The 19,402-nt window shown below is 43.8% G+C and overlaps 1 long non-coding RNA gene across 5 annotated transcripts; it reads left to right on the forward strand.

Moving 5' to 3' along the window:
- The first annotated feature begins 1,009 nt into the window (after positions 1-1,009).
- On the forward strand, positions 1,010-18,634 carry LOC119086860. Of its 5 annotated transcripts, none has more exons than XR_005090231.1 (5): positions 1,010-1,303; positions 15,386-15,612; positions 16,209-16,480; positions 17,494-17,573; positions 18,044-18,634. It is a non-coding gene; the product is annotated as an uncharacterized LOC119086860 (long non-coding RNA). The 5 variants fall into 5 exon arrangements; XR_005090233.1 differs by having other exon boundaries at positions 17,497-17,573; XR_005090230.1 differs by lacking the exons at positions 17,494-17,573; positions 18,044-18,634 and adding exons at positions 6,071-6,160; positions 6,307-6,420 and having other exon boundaries at positions 16,209-16,683.
- Positions 18,635-19,402: the final 768 nt, after the last annotated feature.

Genomic DNA, 19,402 nt, shown 5'->3' on the forward strand with positions numbered 1-19,402 from the left:
TCACCTAGAAGCCAGTGTGTTAGAAACATAGATTGACAGAGCCAATGTCAAAACAATTTTGCAGAATAATTAGGTGTTCTGAATATTAGAGAACTTTCTGGAAAGAATGTAGCTCATATACAAGTCATCAAAATGACCACCTTCCTGATCCTAATAAACCCTTGATTAAAAATTTCCAAGGAACTGTTTGGAGGAAATGTTACTTTGCACTAAGGTGTTTTGTAGCTAGTCTGTATGTTTTAAAAACTGTACCGAACACCAAAGGGCCTGGAAATACCCTATCATTGGTAACATGGGCATAATTTCTATATTGCTTGAATATTTCAGCATTAAAGTGGCGAGAAAGGGGGTTAAATGGACATGTAAGGAAGTATATTTTAAGTAACATGAAAACATCTACAACATAGCATTACACAGTGTTCCCAATGCTGTCTATCCCTGTATTGTGCGTCTTACATGTGTATCCACCTTCCTGTAGGTGAGCACATGGAAGCTAGGTGGAGAGTTAGTTGTCGTTCTTTATCCCTCCCCACCTTATTTTTGAGACAATGTCTCGAATTGAACATGACCTCAATTATTTGGTTAGACTCGATCGATGTCCAGTAAGCCCCCAAATCCTCCTGTCTCCACTTCCCCAGTGCTGGCTCTAGAGATGTGCACTGTCCTTTGTATGTGGGCCCTGGAGAGTCAAACTCAGGTTCTCATGATTGCAGGGCAGCGCTTTACCAACCGAAATGTCTCCCCAGGTCCCAGTGCAGACATCTTAAGAACATCATCTTGTAAAACCTGAGTTATCAGCAGCAACCCTTATGGAAACAGGAGTGCCTTAGATATAAAAATATAGAATTGTCCTGTTATTTGCTTATCTTTTATTGTGATGTTGATCAAATATATTCTAATGGAAAATTCCAGCAAACAGAATTTAAAAATAAACTCTATCTCCAGCACTGTAATTTCCCCTCTGCATGATGAGAATGAGTAAGCATCCTGGTGGACTTCTCCCTTCAGGAAAGTGCTTGCTCGGTCTACTAACAATGTTGTAGGGAGAAGCCCTGGCAGAGGGGGAGAGCTGCCCTCTGTGATACTTCCATCATCTTGTACCTTAGTGACTGACTCCCGGTGTTCAGCAGCAAAGATGGTGTTTTTGTGGGCTTCCTCTGCATGTCTGCGTATTATGTGGCAGCATTCTGGTTAAGAGCGGGCAAGCAGACAGGCTATGCATGGGGTTTCTCCTCGGTTTGTTTCATCTCCCTGGAAAGCAGACATCGTGGCTTGATCTCCAGCAGTTCTGTGGAATCACGAGGTAATACCCAGTGCTGAGGGTGGAAGGTAACATGGTAGAAACCTGTTTCCCTTGTACCTTGCAAACAGTTTGAACCTGAGCTATAGAGCTGCAGGAATTTTCCTGAGTGAATAAACTCTTATGTGTTCAAACTACTGCTAATATTAGCTCTTGCACTCCCAGAGAAAGTGTGTCTTAAGTAATATAGTGGCCTTTGTCAGTTTACTTGATAGTCTGTAGCCTTCTGAATTTAAAAAGAGCAAGTTAGAAGAGATTGTGTCTGAAAATTTTCACTGCCTTGACATTTCTTAAACTCTAAAATGGATACCTCCTATTGTATAATAATGAATCACCATTCCTCAAGGTGTTTCTGGAGATGTTGTGCATACACACACACACACACACACACACACACACACACGCATGCACGCATGCACGCGCGTGCGCTTGCGAGTGCACACACACACAAGAATAATTTATAATTATTTCCCTTTGTACTCACTATTAATAGTTCAGTATACAAAGCCGTTCATTGTCACATGTATGTATATTACTTGTACTTTTTTGTAACCTGTATTTTCATTCATTACATTTTGCATGAATTTCTGGTGCATTTCAATGTCTTTTAAATACCATTTTTGTTTGTTTGTTTGTTTCTTTCTTTCTTTCTTTTTTTTTTTTTTTTATTTTGACAGGGTTTCTCTATGTAATAGCCCTGACTGTCCTAGAACTTGCTTTGTAGACCTGGCTGACCTTGAACTCACAGAGATCCTCCTGCCTTTGCTTCCTGAGTGCTGGGATTAAAGATGTAAATATCGTATTTAATGAATTCACTCAATTCCATTTCATAGATGATCTATCTTACTGAAGCACACCAATCCCACATTTGGACACTTAAGACATCCCATTTTTCGTTATTGTAAATAGCCTTCTTATGTATTCCTTTTCAACCCAATCTTTGTGTGTTGTAGTGCCCTATTAGCTCAGTTAAAACAGAGACAAAAGTGTATTGTCCTGAGTTCCAGACCTTTGCTGATTTATTTCGCTTCCATCTCTCCATCGCCAATGTAAAATCGTATTATATCCTCTGCAAGTTTGCTAACACCGCATGGTCTGTCCATTTATTCAAATCTTTGTCTATGTCTCATAAATGTCTTATTGTGCGGCTAGAGATCTATGTAACAATATGTATAATTTAAACTATTTCCAGGTGTGAAATTCGGGGGCATAGTTACCTTCACATTGCTCGACATTCAATAGCATCATTTATCTCCAGAACTTTCACCATCCATACCTATTAAACAATAGTTATCCTATCTCACACCCCGATGTCTGTGACAGCACTGTGTGTCTCCACTCATTTGCCTGCTCTGGGTATTTCATGAGTGGAGCTAAAACAGTGTCTTCTGCAAGTATTTTGTGACTGGTACATTTGGTTTAGCACAGTCTTCCGGCGATAACCATGTTGTAGCCAATGGTTGTTTTCCTTTCGGAGGCTGAACGTAATATCTATGTGTGTATGAGTATGGGAGTATATATTCACGTATCACGATTTTACTCATTCGTCCATTATTGCTGGCTGCTTGGATTACGAGCATGTGTTGGCTGTTGTGAGTAATGTGCTGTGAGCATGGGTGTATAAACATGTTTGCTTGCATCACTGCTTTACTGAGACAGATAGCAAATTCGTGTTTAGTTTTTAAGGACCCGCCACGCTGATTTCTATCACCTCTGCCTCATTTCACACTCTCAACCACACAGGGTAGTTCAAGTGGCTCTACATCCTGGTCATAATTTATTTTCTGTGTTTTTAAACAGTAGCTGTTCTGTTGGGTGCATTTTTAATTTGCATTTAAAATGGTTAGAGACGTGGTTCTCAACCTGCGGGTAGTGACCCCTTGGGAGTCACATATGAGATACTTGCAATATGGTTCATACAATAGCCAAATTACAGTTATGAAGTAGCAACAAAATAATTTTGTGGTTGGGGGTCACCACAACAGGAGGAACTGTATTAAAAGGTCGCAGCATTAGCAAGGTTGAGAAACTCTAGGACAGAGCATCTTTCCACACGCTAATGGCCATTTGTAGTATGCCTTCATGGAGAAATGTCTAGTCAAGGAACCTACCCATTTTTTAAAATTGAATTACGTATCTGTTGGTGGTGAATTATAGTATAGCATATTATGGATACTAACCCCTGACCTGTCACACTGTTTGTAGCTATTTTCATACTTCATCCTTGCCCTTCACTCTCCATTGAATCATGTGATGCATAGAAATTTTGGATTTTGATCAAGTGAAACTTACGCATTGTCTCTTTTGTTGCTTGTGTTTGGGGGTATTCGCTATGATTCGAACGTACAGTGTGCCCCGTAGGCTCACGAGCTGGGTATTTGGTCCCCATATTTTGGAATGTTTTGAAGCAGGGCCTAACGGGAAGTAGGTAGGTTACTGACGCGCTGGCCCTGGCCCCGTTACCTCCTTTCATTACTTCCTATCTGCCACCACGTGGAAGGAAGGTCTCTGTCACAGGACCCTTTCACTATCTGTCTGCCTAAGCACACGGGGCCACATGACCGAGGACTGGCATGCCCGGAACCATGAGCCCAAATAAAGCCTTCCTCTTTTCAGGTTATTCTGTTGTTGTATTTTGTTACAGGGACGAGGAAAGCAGCTAACACAGAAACCTTCAAAACATGTAAAGACTTTTCACTGTATTCTCTTCTACTGGCTTCCCTTTTAGACGTTATGCTTAAGACATTGATCTGTTCTGAGCTAATTTTTGCTGATGGTATAAGGTAAAGCTCCCTCCCTCTTCTTCCTCCTTTCCTTCCTCTTCTTCCCTCCTCCTCTCTGCCTCCTTCTTGTTCTTTACAAGTGCTCTAACCCTGAGCTGGACCCCCCACACACACACACACCCAGCCCGCTTCTACATTTTGAGACAGATTCTTGCTTAATGACCAAGGCTGGCCTCAACTAACATTCTCCGGGTTAGCCCACGGAATCACTGGTGTTTCTGGTGTGTGGCACCACACCAGCTCCAGTTCCATTCTTTTTGCATGTAATGTCTTTATTAATTCTAATTTTGCAATTTTATCCGCATAGTTCCTGCCTATTTTGTGGCTAAGCAGAGTCTCAGGTGCCTTGCATTTTTCATTTGCTATTGTGAATGGACCACTCCCATCTCCCTTTCCCCAATATGTGTTAGGTTTTCCGACTGCAGGCTAATAGGAAATGCATTTATTTTTCCTGCGGATCTCTATATAACTAGTTTCTTTTTTTTCTGGATTTTTCAGTTGGATGTCTCAGGACTTACAAATAGATAGAAATCTTTTTCTTCTACATACCACATGAAATTTAGGTAACATTTTTTTCCTATGCCTAACAAAATGAAGCTTGCTGCTTTCCATAAAATGAGGCTATACTTAACGGTGAGGTCCAGGAACTGTTTTAACTGTTTAACATGGCCCCAGCACATCACCAAGCTCCTCTCTCTTGTATATATTGTCTTTAGCATCTGTTAATCCATGTGTGGTCCCCAGACTAGCAAATCAGCATCACCTGAGAGCTTGTTAGAAATGCAAATTCTTGGGCCCTACTCCAGACCTACTGAGCCAGAATGTGCATGTTAGGATATGTGAATAATTTCTGTGTAGCTAAAGCTTTGGGAGTTAGTTCTACTTTAGAACTTAGCAAAATAATGTTCTTCATCTTTTCTTTAAACTTTCCCTCCACTTTTCAGGAAATTAGAATCTCTAACTACAAGTGACTAGAAAAAAAATCTTTCAAAAATAGCAATAAATAGATTTTGAAGTCACAGGATGCTAGGGGAGAAATCGGGTTTAGGAAGCAGCTAGTTCAGGATGTCCAAAATGTAACTTTTTGTAGCAGCTTCCTCAAATCTGAATATGGTAGAGTATTTCCTGTAAAACTATTTTCCTAGTAACTTTCTTTACATGGAGTTGCTTTTTTTTTAATGTGGCAAATGAAAGCCTATATCACTTCTACAATCAAACCTGTATTACTCTCTGAAAATAAGCCTAAAATAATTAAAAATCATAATAAATGGTAAATAAAATAAAAAATAATAAAAATAATAACAGTGATTCTAAAATAAAATCAATAAAAACCAAGGAATGTTAGGACATAAAAGTTATCAATGAGTTCACAAATAATAGTGAATTTATTTATGAAAAATAAGTGCTTATGACTTATTGACTGGAAACTTAATGTCAACAAATTTCAGAATAAGGTAAGGTTCTACCTCAGTGAGAACATTTTGAGACGTTACTTAAAGGTTCAAGGACTTACCGTGTACCAGGCATATATCTAAGAGCTTTGATCCTCTCCAAGGCCACATGAGGTTTCAGTAGCATTGCCTGTATCCTGCAGATGAGGACACTGGGGTGTCCAGATGCTAGACAACTTGAGAGCAGCCACAGAGCTTTGCATCCAGGCACATCCAGAACCCTACAGGGCTACACCGACACAGACTTCCCGGCACCGAGAAATCCCAATCCAAGCGTGTGCTTCTTTGGACAGAATATAGTCCACCTTTTCTATTTACATTCATGGTCAGTATCACTTATTGCGGTGGTCTGAGTAAGAATGACCCCATCGGCTCATATATTGGAATGCTTAGATGCTAGGGAGTGGAACTCTTTGATAGGATGAGAAGGATTAGGGGGTGTGGCCTTGTTGGAGGAGGTGTGTCACTAGGGGGTGGACTTTGAGGTTTCAAAAGCCCATGCCAGGGTCTCTCTCTGTCTCTCTTTCTCTGATCAGGACAGAGAATTCTCAGCTACTTCTCCAGTGCTACGCCTTTGTGCATGTCATGTTCGCTGCCGTGATGATAACAGACTGAACCTCTGAACTGTAAGTCAGCCCCAATTAAAAGCTTTTTCTTGCAAGGGTTGCCTGGGTCATGGTGTCTCTTCATAGCAACAGAACAGTGACTAGGACACTTAGGACGGGAGTTTTTACCCTAATTGAATGTCAACTTTTTTTTTACATTTCCTCAGTGAGGATGAGGATGTCATGCACATTTGAGGAAGTCAGAAGACACCCGTGGGGGCTAGTTCTCACTTCCCACCATGTGAATTATGGGAACTGAACTCAGGAGATCTGATCTGGTGGTGAGTGTCCTTACCAGCTGACCCAGAATGTCAGCTCTTGAAAGGAATACCTTGTCATATTGTAGATGGAATATAATAGTGTAGCTAGGAATTCTGGGAAGAAGAATCTAAGTCACAGATGGATGGCACCCTCCTTAACCATAGTTATGGTCGACAACCAGATTCCTTGATTCCAAGTTCCTTTCTATGTAATCTAGTAATTGAAGTGCTTTCTTTAAAAAAAAAAAAAAAGTTTATTTATATAAATGAGTTTTGCCTGACAGATGTCCTTCCTCTCGATAAAACATGAGAAGTCACAGGTTTCCTGTAATAGTTTGCATTTTCTAACCTTTATTAAAATATGGCTGAAATGAAATATTGGTCTTTATGTTCCCTAAAATTTATGCCTTTGGTTTGGTTTTTGTTGTTGTTTTGGGTTTTTTTGTTTGTTTGTATATGTGTGAGTGCACACAAACGTGCTTGTTTTTAGAACCCAGGGCAGGCAGGCACACACTCTACCACTGATACACTCCCACCATCATATCCCTTCTTCCTGTATGTAAAAGACTAGAATGCTTCTTATGGCTATAGAGGAGTCATCAGACTGGAGCATTAGTCTCTACTTCTACATCACGGGCCCCTCTTCAAATTCAGTAATAAATTCTTGTGTCTTTTAAAACTAACATGGCAGAGGCAGAGGCAGGCTGAGAACATGGAAATTAAGAGCTTGGAGCAAGGATGCCTTTAATCCCAGCGCTCGGGGAAGGAGCCAACTCCGTGGGACACAACCAGAAGGGACCTGATCATTCTGCCTGAGGCCAACCCAGGGCTCAGCTGCCAATCCTGCGAAACCCAGCAACTTGGAGGTGTCGGTGAGATTGCCTTACTGAACAACCTGCTCAGCTGAGATCCACTCGGGAGAGGTTTCAGAAGCCTACAGTCTGCAGTCTGAGGAAACAAGATCAGCTGAGGAGTTGATGAATGAGCAAAATGCGACCTGAGAACACAAAAGAAGGTGCTGCCCAGCCACTGAACCAGATCACCAGAATCATAAGCCCACCCTACACCGACTGGGGACAGGTAAACCCCCATCTCCAGACCTCAGACCCTAGGCCCCAGTCATTGGAGTCCCAGGGACCAGGGACCCTTTCCCTGCTACCCCACCAAAAAACCCCAACCCCTATGAATCCAACAACCACTGGAGCCATAAGCCCACCATGCACCAATGGGGAACAACTGCTCCCTGAGACAGAACCCACTAACACTGATGGGACAAAGCTGCTCCCGGAGAAACAGAGGCCAACAGCACCGAATCGACTAAGAACTCCTAGAGGACCAAGACTAACAATTAGAACAAGGGAGGCACCTTCAGACACAGACACTGCCTACACCGAACAGAGGAAGAGATGAGTAGACGCCAGTGCAAAAATACAGGCACAACATAAAGACCTATATGGCAACATCAGAACCTAGTGATTCTACACCTGCAAGATCTGAACGTACCAAGGCAGAAGAAGCAGAAGAAATCAATCACAAAAATGACTTGAAGAAGATGATAGAGGCCCTTAAAGAGGAAATGAAAAACTCCTTTAAAGAGGAAATAAAAAAAAATCCTTTAAAGAAATGGAAGAAAAAAACAAACAAAAAATTGGAAGAAATCAAAGAAAGCCAAGACAAAGTAATTAAGCAGATGAAGGAAGCAGTTCAAGATTTGAGAACTGAAATTGAGACAATAAAGAAGACACAAACTGAGGGAATGCTGGAAATAGAAATTCTGACTAAAGGAACAGGAACTACAGATGCAAGCATAACCAACCGAATGCAGGAGATGGAACAGAGAATCTCTGATGTTGACGACACAATAGAGAAAATAGGTTCGCCAGTCAAAGAAAACACTGAAGCCAAAGAAAGTCGTAAAACTAACATGGCTTGTTAGTGTAAGCATTGCAGCTCCGATGGACAGGGATCCTGGCAGTCAGAAGCCAAAGAGTACCATAAGTCACCATAAGCATAGCAGCTTACAGCCCTGCTCTAGAGAAAGGTTTCCCCAATGTAACAACTCTGCTCCGGCAGGGAAGGGTTTTTCCCAGCGATGTTGTTACAGTTCTGCTCAGGTCCCCCAAACTTAATTGCCAGGGGAAGGTTTCCCAGCAAAAGTGCTGCAGTTCTGCTCTGTCTGCTCCAGCACCCAAGAAAAATGGTTACTTTTCTTCTCTGCTCCATTCCGGCAAAAGGAGGTCTTGCACTCAAACCTCATTCAAGAGACTTATTGGGAAGAGAAGAATCCAGGAGGCGGCTACCTCTGCCATGGTGGGGAAAGGCAGCCACAAACTGGATACACACTGGTCTTACATTGGGCTTCTTAGGAGCAGAGTTTTTCTAGGGTAGAGATTTTCAGGGTGGGAATTGGTCGGATTTCAATCCCTGAGCTTGGCTGGATTTCGTGCCCAGGGATTGGTTGGGTTTTGTACTGAGTTGTTGTGCCAGGGCAGAGTGTGTTTCTTTGGCTCAGGTTTCAGGGCCAAACTGTGTTTCTTTCACTGACCCTGGTTAGGGGCCAGGGTGTGTTTCTTTGGTGAGCCGTTTTACCCTACAGTTAGTCTTCATAATTCATCACACTGTGATTTATTGGTGAAGGTGTTCGTATTTTTGATGTAGGTAATTCATATGATGTAGATGCATTGTAGCCCTCAGATTGGTGTTCAAAATGTAGAATTTCCTTAATCAACTTAAATTCCTCATGTGATTTGCATCCCACTAGCCAGGTGGGAAATCTATCTGCAGTCATATCTAGCATGTATCTCTCTCCAGCTCCAGATGTGAAAGTCAGGAGTCATGAAGAGGAAAGACTCCTAGCTACAGTACACGGGGGTAATGGCCTCTGCCACCCTGATGGTCCCTTCTCCCTGGAGCTATGCTTGCTGCTTCTGGGCTGCCCAGGGTCCAGGACTCTGGGCAGCTTGGGAGAGCTCTGGTTGAAGATTCCTGGGCTTGCAGGAGTCATTTGGCCCCAAGGATGAATGTCTCTCTCTACCACAGTCTGCAAGCTCCTGCTTTTTCTGGTGTCATCATTCTCTCAAGCCATAAAACAGCCATGGGGAAAGGGACTCCTGGTGTTGTGGTCTGAATACCCCAAAATACCTGTTCAGAAACTTAGTCCCCAGTGTGGTGGTATCAAGAGGTAGGACTTTGGGGGAAGTAGGTAAGGTATGACGTCTCTTCCCTTATGAATAGATCATTGATTTTAGAAGGGCTGCAGGCTGCTTTGCTAACTTTGCTCTTCCGCTGGGTTAGGTGTCGTCCTAAAATGAATGACACTTTAGAGAGAAGCTCTTCCACAAGAACTCATGTACAAGTGACAGAAGCATGGTGGTCTGGCATATGTGAACACGGCGGAGCCACGTGAAGGCCATAGGTGTACCCAGAGAGGCAAAGGGAGGCAAGGCACTGAAAAGGCAAAGTGAAGAAAGTTAAATTGTTTTTGGAATGATTTTCCTTGGCCACAGACACAACAAACCTCAGGCCAAAGCTGAATAGATAGTTGCTAGGTAGACATCTCCATAGGGAGACCCAAGATTTTTTGTGCAAGATTGGGGTCTTGGGTGGGAGGAGGAAAGAGAGGGGGATCTGTGGTAGGTATGTAAAATGAATAAAAAATTTCTTAGTAAAAATAAATAAATAGAAAAAGAAAAAAAGACTGGTGTCTTGGCAATCTGTTGAGATGGTTCTTGTTATGAGGCATCTGTGCCTAAGTGTCTTCACTTTATGGCTTCCTGGCTCTGCTGGGCCTGGGTATGGAAGCAGATTAAGCCTGCTGGTGTCTTGAACTAAGGCTTCCAGGCCTCCTGAAGGTGTGAAAATACACTCCTGTTCTTCATAGGCTACCCATCCCAAGGTATTTCAGTATCACAGCACACGCAAAAAACAGCACAAAGAAAGACAACGTCTATCAGTCCTCTTTGCATTTACAAAATCATTTAACTGTAGCCCAAAAGTACATAATAATTCATAATAATTCAAAGCCAACCTCTGCAGAGCTGGCCTTCAGTGGTGCGTAACTGACCTTGGAACATCTGAGGATGCAGCTCTTTGGTAAAGTCTTGCCTAGCACTCCAGGGTCCTGATCTCCAGCACAGAAAAAAAAAAAAAAAAAAAAAAAAGAGGAGGAGAAGGAGGCGGTAGAGGAAGGAGGAGGAGGGGGGGGTGGGAACAGTTCATCACGAGTAATTGTGAGCACATCCTATTAGCAATTTTCACCTGAGAGGAGCCTGCTTCTGATGCCCCCGCCCCTCCTCTTGCTTCCTGTAAACCCAGTCACACAACCACTGGCGGAAAAGCATGTGTTTAAGAAGTAAATTCTTCCGGTGTTATACCAGTGTTTTATTCATAGAACTTGCTTAGCCGTGACTGAATCCACTATCACCTTTAACTTGGGTGACTATGCCTCTGTGCTGAGTTTAAGGTTAGTACAGAGTCTATACTAATGCTTCAACCCAGTTGAACTTCAATACAGTTCAGGTTGTGGTGACACCCCCCCACACACACACCATAAAGTTATTTTCATTGCTACTTCATAACTGCAGTTTTGTTACTGTAAGTATCTGTGTTTTCCTAAGGTCTTAGGTGATCCCTATGAAAGGGTCCTTTGACCCCTCCAAGAGGTCACCACCCACAGGTTGAGAACCGCTGGTGTAGACCCTGACTCCCATGTGCTTCACCTCATAGGCCTCTGAGGGTCATCGAGGGCTGATGGATGCCCTTCCAAGGCAGGGACCTTTGCCAATTCAGGACTGGGGTGAATGATGGCCGACTTGCCAGAAACTGGACCAGCCCCATGGCACCTGTGGACCAGGAGGGTTGAGTCCAGGGCCCTGCGTGGTGGACCTTGTGTGCTAAACAGGAGGTGCCCTTCAGCATGGAGGAGGCTGTACCCTTGAGTCCACCTCTCGAGTCATCGTCCCTTCTTCTCCTGTGTCCTAGGCCACCCAGCTGTCCTGTCTTCTCCCTGAGCCACCAGCCACTCACTCAGCACACTGATTCTAGAGTCAAGTGGCCTTCAGTCATTCTTGGGAATCCATGGGGCCCTCAGAAAGGAAGCAAAGTTTAATAAGTCCAAGGAGGTTTTCTGGTACTTTTCTTCCTGGAAAAGTTAGAAACCCACACAATTTAAGTTCTGTGCACAACCTATTTGTGTGTGTGTGTGTGTGTGTGTGTGTGTGTGTGTGTGTGTGTGTGTGTGTGTGGTGTGTTTTAAATAAACTGCCAACCATAAAAATAAATGAAAAGATCGATGTTGGTGCCCAGGGCTATGAATCATGATGTAGAGAAGGCCTGGACCCAGGATCAAGAGAGCTGGGTTCCCACCAGCCTGGCTGCCTGCCTGTTGCCTGCTGGCTGTGTCCCAGCCCCAATCTTTCTCATCTGCTGAGTGGCTTGTGGGTGGATTAGGGCTGCAGGTGGAGAACGGATCATACCCCTCACTGTTTGGGTGGTAGGATTAAGCGAAATTAGGGGACCACAGGCTTCCTTTGTGAACAGTCTAGCTCTCTCCAGGTGTGAAGTATTACTGCTCCTTATGTCTTCCCACCGTAGGATCTGCAACACTGTAGAAAACACTGAATTCTTAGTTACAAAAGTAAGTTCACTGTGGGGCCAGCAAGATGGTCCAAAAGCATTTGCCGCATGGCCTGATGACCTGAGTTCATTCCCGGAACCCATGTATAGTAGAAATATAGAGAACCAACTCCAAAACTTGTCCCCTGGCCTGCCCCCACTCCTGCCTTGTTCACACATACAATAATTATTAACTCACAAGTTAACCAAACATCAGCACTGGTGTAGTTTTGACAGCATAATGTAGGCTGGAAACGTCACCTGTGTCACAGAAGGAAGGGAGGGGCCTGGCACCCGGGAAGAACTGGAAGCCGTCCAAAGGGGGCATTTCTCAAGTTCAGTGTACTGTAACTGTGAACCTGCCTGGAGGCTCTCCGACGGCCTAAGTTCCTGCCCCGCCCCCTCCCCCGAGACACCTGTCCTTTGTCTACTCACACTTGTCACCAGACTCCATCTGGTTGTCTCCTGGATGACCTGGGCATGTCAGATGCCAGAAAGAGGCAGAAGACTTCTGAGGATTTCTAAAGGGACAGAAACCCTCAGTGATGGCTCCTTGTCACCCACAGGCTTAATTTTATAATTCTTCTTCTCTTAGCTATTATGTCAAAACCAATGGCCTGATACAGGTGAGAAGTGGAGGGGTGGGGTCAATCCAGAGGCTGAGTTCAGTTCGGTTCATGGATGGCAGGGGCCTGTGATACTTGGGAGAGGAGCTCCTGGCCAGGCAGTGTGGGATCTGAGGATCAGTTTCTGTAATGATCGCCCATTGGAAAGGGTCGATTCAAAAGTATAGTCATTAAGGTAAAATGTGCAAATTAGTTTGGAAAGGCATGCTACCAATCGAATAGCAAGCTTCCTAAAATCCTTTCACTCTTTCTCCTAAGATGAATGGTGTCTTGCCTAGAGCTGGTCATTCATTCATTCACTCACTCATTCATCTCATTCATTCTATATACCTCCCGGTACCAGGGCCCCATCTGAAACTGTACCCCTTGGCTTAGCTCCTGAGTGTCTATCTGTGAGTCTGGGCAAATGTTGGCCCCCTTATGGCTGGCTGCTGGTCACTGGCTTATTTCTCTCTCCCTGCTCTGAGATAATTTCCCACCTATCAGCTGACGAATACCAGAACCTGCTTCCCTTCGGGCTGATAGGCAGCAGAGCCTGGCGGCATCTGTGTTGTTATACAAGTGCTTTAATTTTGCATTTAAATTCCAAAAAATCCCTTAGATGCTATCATTTGCAAACTGACTCGAGAAATACCAAATCACAAGGAAATTACAGCACAATAAGTATTTTAATCACTTTTTATTGCTTGCAATCAACTTGACAAATAAAAAATTACTCGAGTATTATTTTTTAAAACATCCGGTAATTAGGTCTCTTGTTTCACATCTTCCTGGAACCCAGTGAGCTTTGCAATGCGTGCTGCTGAATTCTAAAGCAACAGGACTGAGACCCATCTCTTAGCTGAAAAACTTGAATTTCTTTACTTAAAAAATCCTCCGGGGACTAGAGACACGGCTCAGTGGTAAAGAGCAGGTATAGCTCTTGCAGAAGATCAGAGTTCGATTCCAGCACCCACACAGGGCAGTTCACAACCACCTGTAACACCTCTGGCCTCCCCGGACTCCTGCACTCATGAGTGCATACTCTCACACAGACACACATGCATAGGTAGAAATACAAATAATAAAAACAAATTTTAAAAAAAATCTTCTTACTGTGTGTGGTGGCACATACCTGGAATCCTAGCACTCAGGAAGATTATTAGAAACTAGCCTGGGCTATATAAAGAAATCTTATCTACAAACAAAAACAAAACAACAAACAGACAAAAAAAAAAAAAAAAAAAAAAAAAAAAAAAAAAACAGCCATAGGCCAGCAAATGACTCAGTCTGTAAAAACACTTGTCATGCAAACCTGATGATAAGAGTTTGAGCAGAGTCCATGGTGGAAGGGGAGATGTGGCCCCACAAGTTATCTTCTAACCTCTACATTAGAGCCATGGCACCTGTGCATCTACACACACACACACACACACACACACACACACACACACACACACCCTGAAACCAAACAAACGTTTAAAACGAAACAAAACAAAACAAAAAAACCCTCCAAGAGCTCTGTGTATGGTGGCTATGCCTTTCATCCTAGCACTTCAGAGGCGGAGACAGGTAGAACTCTGTGAGTTCGAGGCCAGCCTGATTTACAAAGCAAGTTCCTGGACAGCCAGGGTTGTTGCACAGAGAAACCCTGACTTGAAAAAACAAAACAAAAAAACAAATCAACAAAACAAAAACAACCGCCCCAAAACTAAAACAGCAACAACAAAACCACTCACCTGATCAAATTTCTAATTTCTTAAACTTTCAGTGGTGTTCTTTGGGGAAGCTTACTTTTCAAATTATAACACATCTGCAACCCCAACATTCTGGAGTCAGAGGCAGGAGGACTGCCACAAATTCAAAGTCAGCCTGGTCTTTACCGCAAGGTCCAGGCCGGCCAGGGCACCATAATGAGACTCTATCTCCAATAAGATACGATAAGATAAAATAAAATCTTAATGTAATTCAGGCCCCTGAGAAGTGCATCTCCACAGCAATCTCCTGCCCACTTCTGATTGTCCCACGAAATCCACCGAGACAGTGGGCAGTCACTGCTCTCCAGACCTGGACCCCAAACTTCCCTCTGTTTCCTATTATGCCTCCTTCTTCCATTTTTTATTTTCTTTATATGTTAAAAAGACAGATTTAGCTATTCAAAAAGAATAATGAATGTCTGGGAGGACAGCGTCTCATCATAATTTCCAAGCCAGGATAAAAACACTTTATTTTTAGTTTCTTAGGCAAACATTCCTAATAGCACAGTGAAATTATGGGTCATCGGTGACATCAGACTTTTGGGAGGTCTGTGGTCACAGAGTAATTTGAAAGTTGCAGTTGGAATCTGATGAAATCACAGTGGGTATTGCAAGAGACACCCTTGTAGAAATTTGAAAATGATCTGGAGGCTGCTTAGTTAGTTCATGTATTGGTTTTAAATATGTATTTCTGTGTACTTCTCGCAAGTTGTAATTAGCATGCGCGCTCTGTCACACCACAGGCATTGTCAGTGACTTTTATAAATATGCATTTGCTTCCTAATTACTCCATGGAACTGAATGCCAGCCACGTATGTGTTCACCTTTAATCACTGCACAGCTCTGCCAAAGACTTAATTACAAAGGAAAAGATGGGATCCTTTCCATCGGCTTTGCGCTCTTTCATCAGGCGCGTTGCATTGTGGGGTATCCAGGACTTCAATCTGTTTATCTCAATACCAACAGTTCTTGTTCATGTACAATGTATTCACTTGTTCTTTCTATCTTTAGTTTTCGATGTCTGTATCTCGGGTACTGTTCTGGTTCTGAGGAAAGGCAGAAGTATCAGAAGGCAGTTCGCCCAGTGTTTTCAGTCCAGATCTCATTAACTACCTACCACCTTTGAGTTGGAGCAGTCACAACGAGCCTTGAAGAGTGAGAGGAGCTGGCCAGCAAGTTTTTAAATAAATGTATTGCTGTAAAACTTCTATGTAACACTGTCAGCAGCTTCATGCAATGTGAGTAGTAAGTACCAGAAATGTATTTAAGAAGGAAAGATACCTGGACTCTTTCCTCTTAGGATAAAGGAACTGCTGTGCTTGGATGGTATGGTAGTTTGAATGTAATTGGCCCCCTTAAGCTCATAGGGAGTGGCACTTTTAGGAGGTGTGGCTTTGTTGGATTAGATTTGGCCTTATTGGAGGAAGTGTGTCACTGTGGGGAGGGCTTTGAAGTTTCCTGTGCTTGGAATACCACCCAAGTGAGTCAGTTGACTTCCTGTTGCCTGCAAGATGTAGGACTCTCAGCTCCCTCTCCAGTACTGTGTCTGCCTGCATGCGAACATGCTCCCCACAATATTGGTAATGGTTGAACCTCTGGAAATGTAAGTGAGCCACCTCAATGAAATGTTTCCATTTACAAGAGTTGCCGTGGCCATGGCGTCTCTTCACAGCAATGAAAACCCTAAGACGGATGTGTTGCCGAAAGGCTGTGTGTTAAAAGCTTGATTGACAACTTGTGGTACTACTGGGAGATGTAGACCCTTTAAAGAGATGTAGCCCATTGGGAGGGTAGTTATATCAATTAGATTATGACCCTCTTCTTTCTCTTTCAGTCCCAGGCTACCAAGTGAAGAGCAGCCACCTCCACCGTGCATGAGACTCTGCCTCCTCACGTTCCCTAGAGCAAGGGACCCTTTGGATCGTGAGCCCAAACTCTCCTTCCTCCCTAAGTTGATTTGTCTCATGACCAGCAGTGAGATGCCCTGGTTTTCACCGCTTCTTCTGACTCCAGAGATTTAATGTTTTTCAGAAAGCAGTGCAGGAGTTGTTACTGTGGACAGACACACGGACGAAAGTGGAGCTGTGCAAAGCGTGTGTGACTGTGGTAAGGCCCAGCCTATCCCTGCCTTTCCTCCTGGACAATTTTGGTCTTCACCCTGTATTTTCCTCAGAGAAACTCTTCAAAGGACAGCTCCAGCTACTTTACCTCAAACCATCACAGCAAAACTGACGCTGCAGTTCTGTAGTATTTGGTTTCAATAAGACAAAAATAAACACAAATTACATCCATTTAGCTTTTATTTTAAATCATCTGCTGGGATTCTGGTCTCCTTCTAGAAACATAATTGTGTATCAGTTAACAATCCAACATAGGAAGATTATAGGTGTAATTCAGGGTAGAAAATGACTAGGGAGCATTTTCTAAAATGGTAAATTGAAATGAACTCTGTAGAAACAGCTAAATGACTTGGCAATGCTAAACCCGCGCCGACCCGACAGAGGATGACTGGGGAGACATCTAGCCACCCAGGTTGGCACTTGCTGCACACTAGGTTCTGATGGCTGTCCAATCAGGTTTCAGTCATCTGAGTTCACTTCCCCCAGCATGTCTGTCTGCCTTCCCCCCTCTGTGGTCTAACATGTTGTGGACATGCGTCTGTTTGTTAGGACGTAGGTCTGGCTGCAGTGGACAGAGATGGACTGCATAATAGGGGCTTAAATAATGGCCAGGGTTTGAGTTCTTCCAAATTCAGCCCAAGATGGCTCAAGGAATCTACTTCACTGAGGCGTTAGGGAGCTTGGCAGGAAGCCTTTTCGATTCCACAGAATGGAAGAGCCCCTTCAACGCCATAACCTGAAGGTGGCACATATTGAGACTGCTTATATCCATCCTGTCAATGGGAATGGTCACATGTCACCCAGCTGGAAGGAAACTAAAATTTTTTGTTTCTCTTTCGGTTGACTGTGTGCTCAGCTAAATAATTATTATTGCAAAAAAAAGAGGCAGATGGATACGAAGGAGCAAACAATAGCTTAGGGATAAATGTCATATTAAATATTCACCCTCAGGATCAAAGTTATATATTGATTGTTCTCAGAGTGTGATGTCTATTCCAGAAGCATCAGCATCACATGGACACTTGATAACAACTCAAATTCTCCCACCCTCTACCTGACAGCTCCTCAGTTAGAAACTGGTGAGTGCCAGTGAGCCTTCTGAGGGATTCTAGCGCCTGCTAAGGTTTGAGAACCACTGATCTGGGGTTCACTTTTCCAAAATAGCTAAGCTGGAGGCTGGATAGTAAGGGAGAGGGTGACTCAGGAAGGTGCAGAAGTGATCAGCTCCTGGTCCTTGACTGTGAAGTCACTCCGTCTGAGTCTCTCCCAGGGCTGGCTTACTGACTCAGCATCCAGAACTCCCTCTGCTGCCCCTGGCAAGCCTGCCCACCACGGGCACTTTGCTTGCCAGAGTGAAATGACAGATCTGGCAAGGAGGGCATATGAGTCTCCACTCATCGTCATCCCTCCTCTTCCCTTCTTCTGGGACTCACCAGCCTCTCGGTCTCTCCCTCTCCATTCTGGAGTGATTTTTGGAGGATCTCTGCAGAGCAGATGTCCCTGAGTGGGCATCCGACATCTCATACTGTATTGCCTTTTGCCCAAACAGCTCATTATGCTGCTGACGTCCCTCCACTCAGCAGAGATGGGGAAAGGGAACAATGACTCGATGATGAGTGGATAGGATGGAGAATTCTACCTCTGAGACAGCACACCCCTTCCCCCCTGCACTCTCCTGACTGTCAACACTGGTGTCTGTCAGCTGGTGGCCAGACATCTGAACAGACTTTGCCAATTAGAGAAGTCACACCTCTTGGTTGGCAGGCACACGCTATTGTGCCTGAGACCACAGCAGAGAGCCATATGGCTTTCACAAAAAGGATTCGCCAAGGGAGAGACAGGGGGTGCCCCTGAGGGCACCTGTGTCAGGTGGGGAGGCCCTTTCTGATGAAGTTCACAGGTAAAGCTGGAGGGTGGGCTGTTATTTGACGTGGCTATAACTCAGAGCTATTGTGACTCCACTTCAAATCATCACTTCCTTCGGGGGACGCTTGTATAGAATTTGTCTTGGCAGCCTGAAGCCCCTTCTGTTCTTTTGTTCTTCGGCATTTCCCCAGGTCTCTGATGGTGAACTCTTGAGTGTTGCTCCGCTGTGTGGGGGAAAAGAGAACAGGGGAATAACAGTTGCCGGTCCCCGCCCCCCCCCCCCCGCAGTTGTAAAGGCTGCTGCAAACCCCGCTCATGATGGTCATCCCAACCCAAGGCAGTTTGGAATGACAGCGAAAGCGGAACTGATGCTTGATTTTCCACGTGGGGAAGGAAGAAAGGAAAACGGGGCTGGCAGTTCGGATTTGAATCCTGGTCCTCCACAGGTGGGCAGTGAGTCGATCACTCAGCTGCCACGCTGGCATCAGTTTCTCGATGAACCGAAGGGACTCTAAGGCTGTGCTGGACTCCAGGATCTTTATGTCCAAGACCCCTGTTAAAGCAGAATGTGGACATGATCTACCACAGAAATTATCCATATGTGAGCTTATCTTTCCTCTTAATTTTTATGTTGAAAATTTCCAACATTCACAAAAATAGTGAAAAAAAATATAAAGAGCCCATATGCTAAAAACCAATTTTAACACTATCTTGTTTTCTCTGGCAACAAACAAAGATAACAAAACAAAACCCACAATATATTTTTAAATCTTTATTTTGTGTGTGTTCATGTGTGTATGTGTTCCTTGTCTGTGTGTATGTATGTTCTTATGTGTGTGTTCTTTCTATTTATATATGTGTGTCTGTATATGTGTATATATATTCTTATGTGAGTATGTATATGTGTGTGTTCTTGTGTGTGTGTGCTCCTTCTGTTCATGCATGTGTGTGTGTTCCTTCTGTTTATGTGTGTGAATGTGTGAGTGTGTGTGTGTGTGTGTGTGTGTGTGTGTGTGTGTGTGTGTATTAGCCTTTGGCATTG

The sequence above is a fragment of the Peromyscus leucopus genome, chromosome 8a (genome assembly GCF_004664715.2).
Source record: "Peromyscus leucopus breed LL Stock chromosome 8a, UCI_PerLeu_2.1, whole genome shotgun sequence".
Lineage (NCBI taxonomy): Eukaryota > Metazoa > Chordata > Mammalia > Rodentia > Cricetidae > Peromyscus > Peromyscus leucopus.